Source organism: Pinus tabuliformis, chromosome X, assembly GCF_031772625.1.
Source record: "Pinus tabuliformis cultivar Carrire ecotype Pingquan chromosome X, CPIR1, whole genome shotgun sequence".
In the NCBI taxonomy this organism is placed as follows: Eukaryota; Viridiplantae; Streptophyta; class Pinopsida; order Pinales; family Pinaceae; genus Pinus; species Pinus tabuliformis.
This window is the reverse complement of record NC_142308.1, coordinates 414219223-414238668: the sequence shown is the minus strand read 5'-3', so window position 1 is coordinate 414238668 and position 19446 is coordinate 414219223.

The following is a 19446-nucleotide window of genomic DNA, read 5'->3' as shown; positions in this document are numbered from 1 at the left end:
GGTAGTTTTATTTATGATTTCTCGTTCATGGATGTTGATAATATTTTTCCAACCCCGCCAACATCCCACATTACACCTACAAAATTTGGCAAAACTCCTGACCCATCACCCACCTTCCAACCTTTATCTTTTCTAAGATGAAGAATTCAGCACCTCCATCACTCACAGTATCTCCTTGACTCAATTCTTTTCCTTCATCCTTTGTCCCTCCATCATCGAAATCCTTCACCCTTCCTTTCAACAAAAACTCCCAGACAGATCTTCCAAATGATTGGCCCTGACATTAACTTTTTCAGGATGAGAGATGTAGACTTCAGCACAATCACTCACAGTACCTCCATCCTCCATCCCTCCATCCCTCCATCCCTCCTCAATTCCGGACATTAAAATTTGATCTCCTGACTCTAACATGTAGACTTCAAGACAATATCACTCCTCAAACCTTCTCTCCCTGATTCTGACACCTTAAACCTTCTCTCCTTGACTTGACACCTTAAACCTTCTCTCCTTGACTTAACACCTGGTAATACAGTTGTCACCTACAATAGTCTGACCTTCCAGAGGACCATAATAGAACATCAGACTATCAAAGACTGTAACCCGATTACTCCTGGAACCAAGAATTTAGGATGAATTGATTCCAAGAGGTTGATTATGAATAATACTTACTGTTGGATCCGGGAAAATAGGATGCAAGAGCTTTGTATTGATTACATACCCTAAAGGCTGCTCGAAAACAGTAATGTCTTTTTTCCAATACCTACCTATTATGAGTAGAAAGAGACATATCAGGATGAAAATATCTCTTGGTCCAGAATCTGTTAAATGAAAGTTCGTCACATTTTCAACTTATATAGAATATTCAATGTAACATAGACAACAAGTGGATGGGAGTTCATATTGTTCCAATTGCCGCTATTGCAATAACAATGATTCAATTTGAAAGGTCGAAGAATATTCAGTCATTTTTTTTTATCGGGAAGAGAATCTCATAGATTCTGCCACAAAACCACTGATTTCCGGCAATGCAAGAGAAGCCATTTCAAAACTACTGGACATAGTTGGTATAGACCTACCATTTCTTTCATCAAGAAGAAGAGTACGTATCCTATCGTCACTTGTTCCCGCTAAGAAGAAAAATGTCGCATCAATTGATTCATGAAAGATCATTTTCAAATGGATCCATTGAGACTTGTATCTGCCGTGGAACCGATAATTACAAAACCATATGGGATAGTGAAGACTATCCTCCTTTTCCAATTCTGTTGACCAGAGAAGTTGGAGCTGCATAGACGATTTGAACCATTCCTATCATTACCAACCACAGCGAAAATAAATATAAAATGAGTATGAGGTAGCAATTCCATGTTTGAATTAACCCATTCCCTTTTTTCAAGTGAACTCCGGCTACTAAAGCATACATGTACTATAATAATGCGCTTACCCATGTAGGGTAACCGGGTATGTGAAAAAATTGGCGATTTCATTATATAAGCGATGAAGAACCCTAAATAGAATACTATTTCTTATCCAATATTCCTGAACCTAATGTTGGTCTATCAGATCTCTAGAGACCTATACTTAAAGCTCCGATTAGCAGAAAGATAGAATTACTCGCAGTGTATTGTGGCCAAATAGAAACGTCTTTCCCCCCCCTCCCTCCGTATGGATAGAAGTGGGTGAACGAAAATTTATTCCAGTTCCCGCATAGGAAATAAAGGTATAATATATCGAGGAGCAAATGATCCTAATTGGCTACTGTATATTGCTAACATCAGTAAATGCAACAATCGAGGATTTTGAGTAATTGGCCAAGCAACTGAAATGGCCAAAGTGGTAACAAATCCTGTCAAATAGGTCCGATGGAAAATCCGTCAATTCCCATTCTCCAATGAAAATCAATAAGATCTGTCCAGTTATACTCTTTATTCTTTCAATTGGATCAATAATTTATCAAATTGGAAATGGTAATGGATGGAATGTATATATAATGAAAAGGAGTTAGAGTAAACAAATACCTAGAGTATACCATCGAATTAGATCATTCCTTCCTTCTATGGGTGGGAAATAATGGGACTAAGGAACCCCAGATATAGGTGAACCAACAATTATAGTTGAGCGAGCCAAGGTAATTCGCTCATTATAGAAGATACTTTGCATCTCCACTGATAAAAACCCATACTTGAGATCTTGGATCAAGTATGGGTTTTTATTAGTGGATAAAAAAAAATATTAATATGAAATGGATTTAACCTTTTTTATTGTGCATATTGATCAGTAAGCTAGACCCATACTGCGCGTCGTCTCATGCCATAAATAAACACATACACTCAAGAAATCTGTTGGACAAGCGGATTCACGTCACTTACAACCTGCGCAATCTTCTGTTCTTGGAGCAGAAGCAATTTGTTTAGCTTTACATCCTTCCCAAGGTATCATTTCCAATACATCTGTGGGACAAGCTCGTACGCATTGGGTACAACCAATACATGTATCATAAATTTTGACCGAATGTGCCATTGGATCTCCATTAGTTAGTAAAAGGTTTTAATTTGATAAGATCATATATAGCCAAATCTTCTAATATATGCCCAATAAAGATGGCTAATAACGGGATATTATGAATATAAAATGAATCAATAATTGTAATCTCCATTATATTTGGAACCGATCTGTATTTTTTGGATCATTTCGATCCCCCCAGATCACCCCGAATATGGTCCAATCATGACAGGTAATTTTCCTAATGATTTTTATATGGATCAATCATGTTTTTGATCGACCGTAATACTATAGAGATTTTGATAGATTCTGGTCATATAGAATAGATATATCTTCTAAGATATACCTTATTTTTTGATAAGGTATAGATATACCGATATACGATACTTCATCACCATTTCGACAAATGAAATTGATCGATACGAATTGATTATATGATACAATGTCAGTAGCTGATAAAATAGTTGTTTCAGCATCTACAATAGCTATAACAAAGATTGATAAGATGCCCCTGGCCGGCTATATTTTAAGATAATCCGAATATGCTACTGAATTTGAATCGACCGTATGCAGTATTGGCGACACATAAGTGCTCTAACCACGTTTTGACTTGTAATACCAATAGATAATGAAGAAAGCACCTCGAACTCGAATAAGTGTATGCTCGAGCATAATAGATCAACCCCTTATACCTTTATCTTCTCAGATACAAAAGTTATATTTAGTTTGTTATTTTCCATTATCTAATGATCTTCTATTATAAGATCAGGAATAGAATTATACTTCTCATCATACTTATTAGACGAAAAAGATATCCAGGTGGATTCATTATGTGCGCGAGAATTTCCAATATTCTGACTCATGATCGCATTCACTAAAAAAAACGTGACCTTATCCACATACCTAATCGGATTTAAATATTTGTATTTCAATGGATCTGGGAATTACATGAACTGGTCTATAATTCCGTTGGTTGATAATAGACTCTGATCAATAATACATGTGACATTCTTAATCAGATTATAAATATCTCGATCCTTATTTATGATCCATCCGGAAAAAAGGTATGGTCTCGACCCATCAGTCCTCTCTGATCGAATCCAAACTGAATCTGAAGAATTGGTAGAAATTCTTTAATCAGTCAGAATGTTCGTCCATAGTTCCTTCGGACAGACAAGTTAAACTTTGAATTGTTTTAATTCTCGAATCTTTGATCACCGATATTGGTAAACGTCCCGAAGCAATATAATCATAATTTCATTCATGACAATCATACATAGGTTGGGAGTTCATTTTCTTCAATCATAAAAAGAAAATTTGATGAACAATACTCAACACAATTTCCACGAAAGATGCAAATTCCAGAATAAATACTATAAATTACCAATTGTTCGTTTTTCCAATCAACAACAGGTGGATTAATCAGGCATAAATGCATACTCCACAAGCAATACTTTGAAAGAATCTGAAGTGTATTCATCCACGAAATCGAGGATGGGAGATCCGTTTTTTATAGGGAGATTTAATAGTCATAGGTAAACGATTCATGTGATATAATGATTATGCATCATTCGCATACCTGTAGCAGAAATAGATCATATATCATGTCCCTATCTCCAAAAATAGAAGAGAATGGAGTTTTTGGAAAATATAAGAATAAAAAGTTTGAGCATCGATATTCGCCATGAAAAAAACCAGGCTATAAAAAAAAGCTATACGACCCAACTTTAGCATAATCACTCTGCTATAGCTAGCCCTTTGGGATACATATTTCCTGATCGATCTTTTCGGTGCATTTACCTTTATTGCCTCTGCGAACATAGTAGTGCAATAATCCCATTGCATTACATAGGGGAGATATTGTTCGGTTCTAAACAATTTGCTTAGAACCTGCTGGACTAGTACCCCCATTGGGTGGAAGGCCTTAATAAGCCCCAGTGCCAGAGAAACAAGCCTTTCAATAGAGTTTCCATAGTGAATATCATCAGCTGTAAAGCTCCCTATTGTGGACTAGCTGACCGAAGTCTTTCCATTTGGACCTGACTAGTACCCCCTATTTGGATGGAATGCAAGCCCTAGAGTCTTTATTGATACAACAAACTATATTTAGCCTCACTTAACCCACTTAGGAATGAATGGATGCCACCTCTTGGTTGAATAATGAATGCTTAGTCAGTTAGTGGTAAGTAGGTAGGTAGGGTAGCAGCACTATCACTATTTCACCTCGTCAGCCTACTTGATGATGGAAGTGGATGGGTTGCACAGGAAAGGAGGAACAACCCGGCGTGGGTGGATCCTCGGAACTGCCCTATTCATGAATTACTGCCCCAGAACTGATGAGATTAGATCAGATTATGGAGTGGGGTTGGCACTTAACTCAACAATACTTGCCTTCCGCCAGGAAGAGGAGGGTAGGCATGGCATGATGCTATGAACTCCCTACCTTGGTTCCACACAACCTCTTTACCCACCTTAAGACCTAGACCTGGTAGCCCTCACTTGGATGAATTAATCGAGTGGGGACATTTACCCTTCTCTTATCAGGACCGAATCAACCAACCTTCTTTAACTGCCAAATAGAAGCAACAAATGGATCGGGCCATAAACCACTAGCCTATCTTCATTACTGGATCAGCCATAATTCCCTAGAATCCTCGTGCCCAAACTAGGAGGATTCAAGTCCTTGTGCCCAAATTGGAAGGACTAGGCAGAGACCCAGAGACATATCACTTTGCAAAGAAAGAAGAGAATAAATGAAAATGAAAAGAATAAGGGAATGGTACGAATCCTATTGATTTTATTGCTGAATTCATAGATTGAATTGAATGGCATAATGTCAGGAAGATGAGATTATGAAGCTCTTCGCTTAATCCATGGGCAAGCATGCTAAAGACTGGTACTATGGCCTCCCTCCAGAGTAAATATCTTCGTTCCATGGACTTTCTCGTTATTTGAAAAGAAGCATGGTGGAATATCTATTTTCATGACTAGGGTTGAATCATGTATATATAAATCATCAACATTCATGAGTTATTGGAGCTTCGGGAGTGATAGGCAATTATTTGTAGCATAACTAGTGAGGTCACATAATGCACATGGGGGTATGTTATGAGTGGGTGCATTGGTCAAGGTGGCCATGGCTAATATGGTAGTAATTGAACTCCCAAGCTTCTTATTCTTGTCCCCAACCCTTAGTGTATTCTTCCCATTGGGTTGTATAGTTGGTGGTGTCTATGGTTGTAGTGCTAGGTAGGTGTGCATGGGTCGAACCTAATTTGAGATTGACTAGGGGGTAGGTACCATTGACAAGGGTTGAGGGGCAAGGATTGGTTCCAAAGGCACACGTTGTTGAGGGAAGCTAGGTGCCAAAGGAATGGGTGGATGAGATGGGTTAAGGTATCTTATTGGAATCCTGAGAGTAAGGTTAGGCAAACTTAGTGTTCCCATCACTAGGGCGTTAACCATTCCAGGGGGAGGGTAAAGGAAAGTTCTTTAAGTGAATGTAAGCCATGACCTAGGGATCCCACCCCACCCAAGAGCTAATGAAACCAAAGTAGAGGGCATCCTAGATGGTTGAGATGAAGGTTCAATCACTGAGGTAGGTGTGGGGTTAGCCAGTTTTTGGGATGAAAAGTAATTGTACACATGCTAGATGCGCTAGGTATTAATACTATAGGAGGTGGAACATATTAGGTACCTAGTAAGGTGGAGTCTTTCAAAACTCCGAGGTGCATGTTAGTGAAGGAGGATATGGTTTGGTTTCCATCAAGTGTAGGAATAAGATTGTTTGGATTAAGCTAAGATTTTGGATCATAGTAAGTGACTTGATCCACGGTTGTGATCTTTCCATTATGGGGAAACATCATTGTGCAACCCAAAGGCATCCTTACATAAGAGAGAATAGCACCTAAATGAGTTACAGAAGCTACGAGAGCAGATCTAGCGAACACATAATATGCAGATCCAAGAGTTGGACCGGAGCTTTAGAGAGAGCAAGAGGAGAAATCCAATAGCCTTTATATGATGTAAAAGAATAGTACTAGCTGGTGAATGTATACCCCTTTCTCTATTTTAAGGAGATCTTACTCCATTGGAGCCAATTGAAAACACGGGATTGGAAGCATATTCGGTTACAGCATCTATATAATCTCTGTGAGCACTCGACTAAAAGCGGTATTCCTCTCCCTTATGGTCGAGCCCCTCCGGTCCTCAAATCGTAAGCAGTACCGGTTTCAACATATGAATCATTAGAGACAGCAGGCCCAATAGCGAGAGCAACAACCTTAGGAAGCTTTGAATCAATAGTTGGACCATTACCTCTTTCTATCAATCGTATCTATGGGGTAGCTCCCTCTATGGTGAGAGTAGGCGACATCGGATCAACGTGTTATTCCTTAGCATCCTCGGTGAGCAACCGGAAAATTGAGAATGATAGGAAGGACGAGGATCAGAACCAAGTGGAGTATAGAAATTACCATCGGCAGAAGCTGGTGAGCCATCAAACAGAAGGAACGGAGATGCAAGTAAGCGAAGGTAGGCCCAAGCATTCTAATCTCAGTTTCGTTACTCCAATCCTATTTCTAAACCATATTTCTATCAGTAAGCATTTTATAAATAGCTAGTTCAAAACTACTGGGCATCATCCCTTGCTTTGCTCGGGAACTTATAACTCACAACTGGAGCAAATCCTACTTCTATCGGCTATCGGAAAACAGTAGGCTTAGCGAGAGATCCTAGCTAGTACCGTTGAGCAGAACCAGTTGCGTAGTATGAGTAATTCCCTCCAATCGTGATTAGTGCACTTGGTCAATCATCTGAATGAAAGCTTCGATACCGAGGGGAGCAACATATGGGGGTGGAAACAAACTACTTGTATTTATAAGTTTAGGGTGGAGTCCTTCCATCCTTAGGAGCTTCGTAATCAGTTGAATATTGAGAGGCAGATTATTGGGCAAAACCAAAAGCATGAGAATGGGCGGAACTTACTCAATCATACCAGCATGCATTTCTTAGTGCCAGTGAACCACTTAAGTACTCATTCATTACTCCTGAGCCATTTCCCTCGGATCTACCTGGGAGTATCCTTATATTACGTGGTAGGATAGCCTAATTATCGAGTTGTAGCAGACATAGCGGAAATGGTATTTAGTTCCGGTTCAAAAGTGACTGAACTGGAAAGATGAAAAGCTTATGGTTAAAACAGAAGAATCAAAATTGGAGGTACCGCCACCAGCCATTCAGAAGGTACCCCTATCGACTCGTACGGGTTACCCAATGATCCGTAGCTTTTATCCATCATCCATTACTATACATGAATAAATGTCTTCAATCGGTTTAGCAGTTGGGGCAGGACAAGGTAAAATAGAAATCATGGTTAAAGCTACTAACGGAGGAATCTAATAAGCATTCTAATCTCAATTGGTTCAGTCATATCATGAACAGTATCGGTAGGAGAAGGCACCTTCTCAGTAAGAGTAGCTATAGCGGGTTAACAAATAAATAGATATAGATAAGAGAGTTACCGAACACAGGCATTCTAAGCTCAGTTGGGTTGGAACATGTCACTCAGAAAGCAAGGTAGACATTTCCAATCCAAGAGCCTTTATTCGTAGCATTCTTTTTGAGGACAGGGTAAAGCTTTTAACCAGAACGACAAAGTGTCAGAAAGCAACTCCTAGGCAAGAAGGCTCAGTACCGGGTGAGAGAACCATAGGAGTGGCCTTTTCCAGGTGCGTAAGGGTAAATGGTCGCATATCGATACCTTTCATTTCAATCATTTCTCATTCCTTTCCTACTCCGTCCCAAGTAAGCCTTTCTAAGCATATATCATTCTAAACCAATATCTCTTTCTAACCGTCGAACAACCTCGCCCCTGGCTCGGAAAGGACCCCTATCACTCATCTCATTCCCCAGGCACTCAATTCTAGCAGTTGGGGCATCATACCTACGAGCAAGAAAAGCTGGAAGTGGTGGAGTATAACAACTAAAGCCAGGTGGTAGAGAAGACATACTCATCCACATACCAAGGGCTGTCATTGATCTTCACTGTTTGCCCCAGATGTCATGACATATGTAGCAGATTGCATCGCCAAATTGACTGGGTATGGATAAGTAGGGTAACTGGCTACTCCTTGTCATTAGTCATGGTAATCCTGTACCATAGAGAGTGTGTTTGTGGTTTTCTATCCTGCTCAACCTGTTATATATATAGATAAGTGAGAGAGCTAATGTGGGGTAGAATTGCGTATGATCCCGATTCCTAGGTATTGGGGTATACCCGATATTGGGCTCTTTCGTTGGGCTGCGAGGACCTATGCATACCCATTGAATGTATAAACTACTACTACTATAGAGATCCTACCTATTGCTTCCTAAATAGCTTCTACTTCCTAATCCCTACTTTCTAGTCCCCTATGATGTACACTTCTCTATTGATTATATAGATATGTTAGATTCTTCCCTCCACTTTCATGTGTGGTTTTGATCTAGCCTTGAGTAGATTGAATTAGACCTAGAAAGTCATTGAAATGCCAGGTCTTATGAGGGAAACTACTTTTTACCGGGTGTGCGCAAACCGATGGCAGGGTGGAGGCGAACCATTCGGGGTTAGGGCCGTGGGATTGAACGAGAAAGAAAGACATAAACTCCCACGGCGGGGGTTCGATTCGGTTTGCGCAATAACCCTAATATCTTAGATTGACTGTACCCTTCATTCGGCCTACTATACTCTAATCTACATGACTGATGTGCCATCCCCGCCTACCATGAGGTATGGGGCTCCAGTAGGACCGGTAGTAATCTTCTTGTTCATCCCTCCATCCGCTTCTCCATCCCCCACTTCTAAGAAAGAATAGCTAGAATTACGTATATAATATCTAGAGATCTTCCCCCTCTCCTTTACGCCATGCTTCTCTCCCCTCTTCATCATGCTTCTTCCCCTTCGTCAAGCATCTCCACTCCTCCGTCAAGCATATTCTAATTATCCGTCGTAGGTCGATCTAACCAGATTGCAGTCAATCCTTCGTGTTCAATCCTGGTTAGTGGCTTGTTTCCTTCTTAGCTTGTCTTTTTTGCTGGCATCTCTTATTGGTCAGTCAATATCTATATGGTCGGTGAATCTAAACGGTGAGTTCAAGGGGCTAGGGCTATAGATTGGGGCAAGGACCCCTGCACCGCACTGCACTACACCGAATAAATATTCAAAAAAGATAGGCCCGATAGGGACTCGGCCGAGGTTACGAGGTCGAGGAATTTCTTGCTTGCCCGCATCGGGAAAGGTGCCCTAAGGCCGCTCTATTGTGAAATAGAGGATGCACAAGCAAACTCGACCAACGGGCCGCCATCAAGGATGAAGGATGGCTCACCTGACAAAGGAAGGTGAGGAAAGCTCAAGCCTTCTATTTTGACTGACTGCTGTCTGGGGCCGGGCCAAAGGTGATTCGTTTCTCCCCCCGGCTGGTCCCTTTCATCGCTATTCCTATTGGACCAATTCGGGAATAGATTGAATCTTTAAACGACGGCGGGGAAACACTAACTCTCTGCCTTGGTGCCTCGCTCTCGCTTGGCCTTCAGTTCACATGGTAGATGTATATCAATTCACTCAAGACCAGGTAGGTCTCGGGTGGGTGTTTTTCACTCTGGTCAGGTGCGTCGAATCACTCCATTCTTTTTTTGCTAAACCAAACCATTGAAAACGAAGATAAAGTGGGTGGTACGCAAAAATGAAATAAGGAGTAGGGGCACCCCCTAAGCTTGTCGGGCATCTTACAAACGGCGTTCCCGGCAGCAGTGCACTAACATATCTCTCGGCGAACCAACTATTCTTCTTTGGCTTTGGCCATTGATACGAGATCGAAATGAATGCTCCCAAACTATTTGACAGGCCTCCACTGCGATTTCCAGATAAGCTCCTTAACCTTATCTATGAAACTGTGATTAACTATGATCGAGTGAGATGGGAGTGGGAACACTGGAGACCAACCTGACCTTAGTAACGCTAGCCACCGCTTCTATTCAGGGAGCCAGCCATCTATCTAAAGAAACCTATCTTATTCCTTATTCTTGGTTACGCCTTGTCGATCTATAGCAAGTAGTACATTCAGAGCTACTTAAACACTTTCCTCTCCCCTTGGTCGAGCACTTCGTTCCTGGGTGATCCATTTCCGTGTCGTTTATGGTATGTTGAACGACGTTTACGATATTACAATAATGCAAAAAGTCTTATTATTATATATCATAAACTAATATGATAATATTAATAATACTCACTAATAAACTAAGAACACATCGCAGCATTTCATAATTTATTGTAATAGATACAGACATGCAGATGCTTATGTGATTGCCGCATGAAGCTATAGACAGGTGACAGGCAAGGAGCTAAAAAAAGTATTGGCAAGTAAAGTTACAGGAGTACAGAGATAGAGTACAGATACAGCCACAGCAAGCAGATCTCAGAAGTAGGATGGAGGAAGAGTTGGGCTATCACAGTAAAGAGGAGGAAATCAGAGAAGAGCACTTCAGGCCTGGTAATCTAGATAAAGGGACTAATGGGCACAAAGGCAGTATGGAGCATGCAGATTTGGAGACTATGATAAGTCTCAGGAGGGAAGTCCTGAGTGTAAGAGCTTATAATGAAAGAATCTTGAAGGCACAATAAAAGCAGAACCAGATAAATGAGCATATAGTGGAGAGCCTATGGCTGTGACTCGCTCACTCACTCGGCCCCGTACCGTACCGTATCATGATCATGCAGGGGGGTATGGCCTCTCCGGGTATGATTGAACGTGTCCTTTTCTCTATTTTAGAACCTTGGGAACATGCCTTCTCTCCCGTCTGTTGGAAACTTGTCTGCAATGTTGGAGTTTTGGGAATGGCTCTACCTATCTACCTGCCTCCCTGAATGGATCTCCCCCTATCCTATCCCTGAGGTTTGGTTCAAGGCTTATGGCAGTGAATGTAATAAGTTGAAAGGCTAAAGGAGATAGGCTGAAGGCTTCTGTAAAAAGGTGAATGGATTGTGTCTCCCTTGTGTTTCCATGGCCATGGTAAAGTGACTCATCATCCTCCTACTCCTCATCCAGCTCCAAATATATCGGTTGACTCTGGTATGGGGAAGGCTCATAATCCATCTCCTCCTTAATAAATCCGTAAAGTTTTTTGTTGTGAGGTGGCAAGAATAGAAATGGTTCTAAATCGAGAGGGAGGGGTATCAAGATCGATACGGACATTCATCCATTGAGATCGAAAACTCAAATTGTCTTTAGGGTGAGTAAACGAACTCTCGACCAGGGGGAGAGGTAACTCGCAGAATTGATCAATTACCTGGGCTTTAATAAACTTACTGGTCCCCCTATCGATGTATCCCCTCGGCAATATAAAACCACTTTGTCCCTTCTATCTCCCTACGCGGCGAAAATGCATTAAGGTTCGGAGGGCTTGCGCTTCTGAGGGCAAGGAAACTTCTTCTATTCAGGAGATACCCTAATAAACTAGAACTCCCTGCCTCCTTGATCTCCCACTTCCTTGGCTGGGCTAGAACTTGAACCTACCTACCTACAGCCTAACCAGTGTAGAGGGTCAGGCAAAGCCCCGTAAATGCCATTTCCCGGTCATCTGGCTAACACAACGGGGAGGCGCTTAGATAAGTTGAAAGGATGCAATGTCCACATAGTTTCACCATCTTTTCTTCAATGTTTTGGCATCTTAGTGGCTCCTGCTGAAACTTCTGTAGTTCACTTTTCACAGTTGTACCCATCATAGCTGACCTAACCCTCCCTTCCAAAAGGTGTGGCCGAAGGAAGGTGTAGCCAGAGAACCAAAAGTGTAACCAAAGGAAAGGATTTGGTGTGATGTTTCCCCCTCTTTACTTGCATAAGTAGTTTGGACTAGCGACGTTGAAATAGATATATATTAACCTTCCTTCTTCTGATAGGTTGGTTGTTTGCCCAAGCCGAAGTGGTTAAGATCAACCAAATGCTACTCCGCCTAGTGCCCTATGCCCCTATCTGTTCTCCTGTCTCAGTACTGTTCCGACCTGTGTCTGTCTAAGCCCCGTCCTCCCTGTGGCTAAGGTATGTCCTCGGTAAGCTAAGCACCTGCTTGGTTCGTTCTGGTCGTAAATAAGCTAACTAGTTATTATGGTCCTATCCGTTAAGCCCGCCTTGTTGTGCACATGAAAAAACCAGTGAATGACCGGCGGATTCAGTAGCAGCCTCTGCAGTTGCTCGTGAACCAGTCGATGATCCAGTCGGTGAAGCAGCACCGTCTAAAGATCCAGCTACATAATCAGCGGAATAAGCGGTTTAAGCAAAGGCAAAGCCGGCATCCCCGTTCAATAGCCTATTAAAGAGCCCTCACTTCGCCCGGCACCCCTTCCTATTCGAGATTCAGTTGATGACCCATGATCCATTGATTCATTTGATGACCCAGAAGCAGGAGTTTACCTTGTTTACACAGCATAAGATCCTTTAGTTCGATGATCACCATCAGGAGAGGCAGAGACTACAGTTGCTGTGTTTTTCCATCCAACTCTTTTGCAATCTCATCTCTGCACTCATCTTTTAATCTATTATCTGCTTGAAGTTTTGCAATCAAGGCACTCATGACTTTGATCCTTGTCTCTAAGCCTACTTGGTCAGTAGCATTGATTTTCTCTTTAAGATGGGATTTAGGTAATTTGACAATACCTTTGGCTTTGGCCCCATACTCCAAGGTGCTAATTTTTTTTTGAATGTCTTTTGGATCAGTGCTTGCACATAGAGTCATCAATATCCTAGATTCATCATCTTCAAAAGAATCCTGAAAAAGAAGAGAAGTTTACAAAACCCTCCTATTGGAAATGAATAAATGCATTGACAAATATTATGTTCCCTAGACCTGCAAGTGTAAAAGCTATCTAGAATCATTTTTATAGTACAGTATAGCAGAGATTTACAGAATCTAAATCATGTTAGTGAAATGGCATACATCATGTTACGGTTTAAAACACAAAATACAAATAGATCTTGCTATTGAAAGGTCAGTGATGACTACCATATGAAGGCCTTCAACCACTCTAATATCCCACATTGTTGGATGTGCATCATATTTGCTAGGGATGAAAAAAGAATTATGTGAGAATAAGTGTAGAAATTAGGCAAAAGAGTAAAGGACTAGTGCCAATTAAGAAAAATTAGAGCCACACAACAAGTTCATTTTGCAAGAATTAAATTCATGCATTGACGAAGTCTGGGTGAAACTGGTGGAAGTGGAGAATAATTCAAAGGCACTGATAGGCATTTAAAGGTTATAAGATTGAAGGCCAGGCAAATGGCAACAAGGCATGACTTCTTGTGGCTTCAAGATAAACTCTATAAACTTGGTGGCTAGTTGGAAGTTGTGCAGATGGAACTTAGGTTTTGCCCACACTTTGTTTGTTTTGATGAATTACAAGGTCAGGCCAAACTTTTGTTTGTTATTACAATTTTATAGTGAGGGGATCTTGATTTCACGGTTGCTAATGTTATGCATTTCTTTAAGTGAGGCTTCATGCAGTTCATGTTCATAAGACAAAACTGCCTCTCTATCTTGTTTTTCGAGACAGTCTCTAAAATACTCTATTGTTCCTTTCCTTAGCTCTACTGATGTGTATCAGAAATCTAGCAAAAGTTCTAAACTATCGAATAAACAGTCTCCAATTAGATATGAGAAATTGTCCACATGAAATAAGTGATGCTTTTGCAATACTAATTGCAAATTGTGTTTCTCAGACATAGGAGACATGATGACGACTAAGTGTTCGATGCAATATTATGTTTAGTGATGCAATGCAATTACAAGTCACAGAATCATAATAGAAAGTTGAACAATGAAAATGAATATAGAACAGGAAGTGATTGTGTGAACCTTTGGGACTGCAAATGTCTACTGAGCTACTCAGACTGCTTATGTCAGTTAGCATCCAATGCACAGTTTTGATACCAAAGTTCAAAATACGACTGCTAAGATAAAAAAGAACCTGTAGAACCTACTGTACGTTAGGATCAGTCATTGTAAATGTATTGATCAATGTATATCAATCCAATGACTAGTCAAAGACAGCTTAAAATTAATAAGTGAAATCAAGAAATTAGATACTTGCTAGGTTCTGCAATCCAAATTCCCAATACTGCATAATCAAACTAATGAAAGGAATGCACCAGACCTTAGGAAAAATTAAAAAATACCCCTGTCAAGAAAATTATAACCTAGGGTGGAAGAGATCTATCATGTGCTTGTGTTTTTTCCAGTTGGGTTGTGCATTATTGTAATTTATTATATGCTTCCCCCAATTATTCCTATGTTCTATCTAGATCAATATTGAGAGGAATGAAATGAACAAAGGCTGTAAATTGCCCCATAAGGCATGATAACCTGTTGTTTGATCTTTGTTGTTATTGATTTGAACCTTACAAATGTCATCTTTTCTTGCACTTAGAACTGGGCTACCATATTTTTTCTAGAATCTAAACATGACTTTCATAGACTAATTACTTGTCCTGTCTAGCCAATTGTTTGTGGTTGATAACTACTAAAATTCAGATAGTGCCCAACCAAGTTTTCCCTTTAAACTTTAATTTCCTATTAGTTACTGCCATACTTATTAGAATGGCTTGGACCCGCCAGAAAGTGAGTGTAATATAATCTCTTGCCCACAGTCCTTTTGTAAAATGCGACATCATTTTGATTAGGTTCATGCTCCCAGGTCTGCAGAATTTCCAAACACAGGATCTATACCATACTTAGTTATCTAGTATCTTCCCCTCATTACTTCCACTCTTTCATGTATCTTCCCCTCATTACTTCCACTCTTTCCCTTTATAGATTTCCATATCACTGACTATCATATCCTTTCTTCTGTGCAACGAGAAGTCTGAGCCTATCACACTCAACTGCCAAAACCTCACTTGCAATCTAACACCAAGATTTTATTTGAGATTTGCCTCTGATGTCAGATACATCACTTAATTTCTGATTTACTTTTGCTATCACATACATCATTTCATATGCCATCTGCCTCTGATGTTAGATAGATCACTTAATTGCACCGATTGCTCACTTAACTGCACCGATGCATATCAAATTCCGCACCTTCCATCTTACAACATTGAAATGGTAAGTTCTTTGTTTTATGGCGATCATTAAATACCGGTTGCTCCAATAAATGCTCTTCAGATTGGATTATATCCTCTCCAATCTGATCTTGAAGTATTTCAGCTCCATTTCAAATCAGTCCGTATATGTATTTATTTTTGCACCTGTCAGAAATTTATCCCGCATTCAAGTGTTGCGATCTTGCACGGCTTTCCCTATTTGGTTGTACAACACTTTTCGGTTGCATCTCTTTTAGCACATAGGTTCCAAAAATGCGCGTTCCATGAGGTTGAACAAGCCTATACAAACATCCATTACCCACTGTCTTTCAAACTTTTCAAATGATTACCTCTTGCTTCCAGTAAAATATTCTCAAAAACTCAGTTCCATTCACACTTAAAACCAGCTTGCAAACACGTTGAACTCTTTTATAAATTGGCAAAAGCAATGCCTAATTCCTCACCTACAAAAAAAAACTACCTTCTGCACCTACATATTGACATACATCTCTCTACTTCACATAACATGGAATCCATTAGCATAAGCCAACTTACTCAACTAGCAACATTGTTTCTCTTAGCACTTGTTCTCATGACTCTTCTGATTATGGACATCGTAAAAGTATAAGCACAAAGAAAAAAGAAACCAAGAAAACAATAACATCTCAAACGAGGAGCATAGGAATCTACAACAAGTACTTGGCTATTAGACTATCCATCTACTGCTTTTGCCTCTACAGTGTCCTTGCCAAGGAATAGAAATAAGTGGCTTTTGGGTTCAATTCTTGTCCTTCTTCTGGGTATGGTTTTGCACAATGATTATGGAGTATATTTGAGTTACAGCTCACATTTTTGAGGAGAGATTGTCAAAATTCTGAATCTCAGGCCTATTTTGGCATTATTTTACGCATTGTCTTAATTCCCGTCTTCCTTCTCTGTTACAGGTCTATACAAAAATTTGCAATCACCTAGAAAGGAGGTTTTCTTGAGTGTCTTCCCTGATAGTCAGGGTTTTGTTAAGTGCTTCTTAAAGGTGAGGTGTGCCTGTTCTAATATTTCAGTGAGATCAGATATAGATTTGCTATTTGGAAAAGAAAATCACTCCTGTTTGGCATTTTGTCTGATGCAAATGTTCCTGGTGAGGTGGAACACAAAGTCATGTCCTATATTCTTCTCCAAAGAAACCACCCTGGTTTCAATCCAAATACGTGTCACTGCTTGTATGGATTAGTAAGTGCTCTGATTTCTAAAAAGAATGGCGTTGCTTGAACCTGGTAGCTGGTGTTTGGATGAAGCCAAAGCTTGAGAGTGAAAATGTCACATAGGATGACAGAGTTAAAGATGATTTTAAGATCGTTGAATCTAAACTCAGGACTGACTCAAGGCCTGTGGTAAGGTGAACAAGAATCTGACCTAAGGAACATGCTGAAGCGTGACTACAAGCAGCCATTTATTTCTCTCTTTACTGAAGGTGCTACTTCTGGTTGAAGCCTAGCTTGCCCACTTCGTTGGATCCTGTTAGCTATCTCTCTAACATGCTTGTCAAACCAAAGTAAGACCTTACCTAAATCACCTACCCTCAAAGCCTAGTATATCTTCGGTACTTTCGCTACAAATTGGCTATGAAACTACCGAATCATATACATCTTCGGTACTTCCCTCTCCTTTTAGTCGAGCCTGCTTGCGCACCCTATGACGCCCAGAACCTATGCTACTGGAGCAATCGAACCTACAAGCAAATCCTATCGCAATGCTCACTTGCTACGAAAATCTATCCATGGTACCAACCAAACACTAAGTTCACGTCATTCACACCTCGTTCCAAATAGCACCAATCATACACATTGGGAGAAACACGAAAGTCGTAAACACACATAGAGAGACAGAGGGAAGCACATATTGACAACGGGGGGAATTAAAACCGAATGGACACCCCTAAGCAACCAAACATCATCCGGAGCACATATCAGTCGGGAGGAGCAGATCAATCGGTGAACACAGGTAAGGAAGAGCATACAGATCCATGCAGGGACATAGATCCATCAGAAGAAGCACACATAACATCGGTGGAGCTACGCATCCTCAGTCAGGAGTATACATTGATTGTAGGAGCAAAATGTGCAAAGACTTATTTCAAAAACACTTGGTAATTGCAATTAGTTATTTCAATATTATCTCAAGCTTGGTAATTGCAACATGTATCTATTATTTTGATTTAGCAAATTGTTCTTTTCATAGCCCATCAAGAAAAGTCGTTAGGCGAATACTTCTAAACATAAGGCAAGGCCCTTACATGTTACAGGAAGGCATTGCAAGGCCATTCTGGTAAGTTCATCACTTATAGCTCAGGTAAGGTATAACCTTCTAGCTAGCGATTTGAGGGGAAGAAATCAACTCAGCCTGCTTCTGTAAACGCAGCTGTGAGCTACCCTCCCCAGCACTTTGTGTATGTCCATTAAAAAATTCTCATAATCAAGATAACACCAAACAAGAAGAACAGTATACAGAATTTGAAGCATCCATACTAAGCATCAACTTCTACAGGCATCCCATTGAAGTAAAAAACAAAAAAACTGGCTGGTGTTCCTAGAGATCATGAGGGATTGATCTCCACAGATTAGAAGGCATTTCTGGGTTGATAGAATAGAAGAACATAAATATGAACAGAAACAGAGCAGCATGAATAGAAACAGAGCAGGTGGCAGCGCAGCTTCTAGCTCTTGGGCTGGTGTATGAGTTATGCTTTATCAATATGTTGGGAGGTAGGCTCGAACTGTCTTCCCCAGCTGCTTGGGATGGGAGGCACTGTATTCCTAAGTTTGTCATAGTTCTAGAAAAATTCTATGTGGTTCCAATCAATTGTATTCCCAGTGACCAGGTTAACGATAGTGTTAGTTGAAGTTATGTTAATTGACAATCTGTTCTCCAGACCAGATTGGGAACAAAAGGAAGAGAAGTTTCCCCCGATGGCTCAATCTCCGAGAGGCCCAGTTAACAGAGATGGCAGATGACAGGAATCCTTGGTAATTGTTGAACTGTATACAAAATCCATTAAAGAAGATACAAAGAACACAACAGTTGAAGGACAGAGAGGAAAGCTTCGAGTTAGTGATATAAAGCCTGAGTCCGGTTGCATCATAGAGTTAGGAAAAAAGGAACCTTCAAGAATAACCAACTTTTCTCAAATTCGGAGAAAATAGGGCGACTGGCTCCATGCTTCCTTTTGAAAGGGTCATATTCAGAGAATGAATGATCAATAGCTTATACATATAAATATATTTTACCATCCGTTTTGAAATATCAACACTGAGAAGGCTAACTTGACAAGGATTTTTTTCATATTGATGATATTAGAAGCTACAATCTATCTGCTAAATATATATTCATCTCAATCTTTCCAACTCTGCTAGCATATAAGTCAAAGAATCTTCTTGTTATATAACCTCTCAGGTTAGACACAAACATAAAATAGACCCCATACAAAATAAATGCTAACAATTAAGACATTAGACCTATCAAGCAGGCTGATACTCTTTTCAGAAAGTTTTCATATATATAGAAAACTGTCTCAAACAATTGATAACAGCAAAGCTTCTTGCAATTACAACTCTAAATGAGTTACAGTGAATCTCCAAGTATGAGATTTATCCTTATGCAAGACAGAAAATGATCAAAAGAGCCCTCAAATGCATCCACTCCCAATGAAAAACATAGATCTCAAATGCATCCACTCCCAGTGAAAACACAGATGGTCCATTAACAAAGTTAATGAGTCCAGGCAATCTTCATGTTGCAAGATAGCCTCTTCAACCCAAAGGAACAAGCATATGTC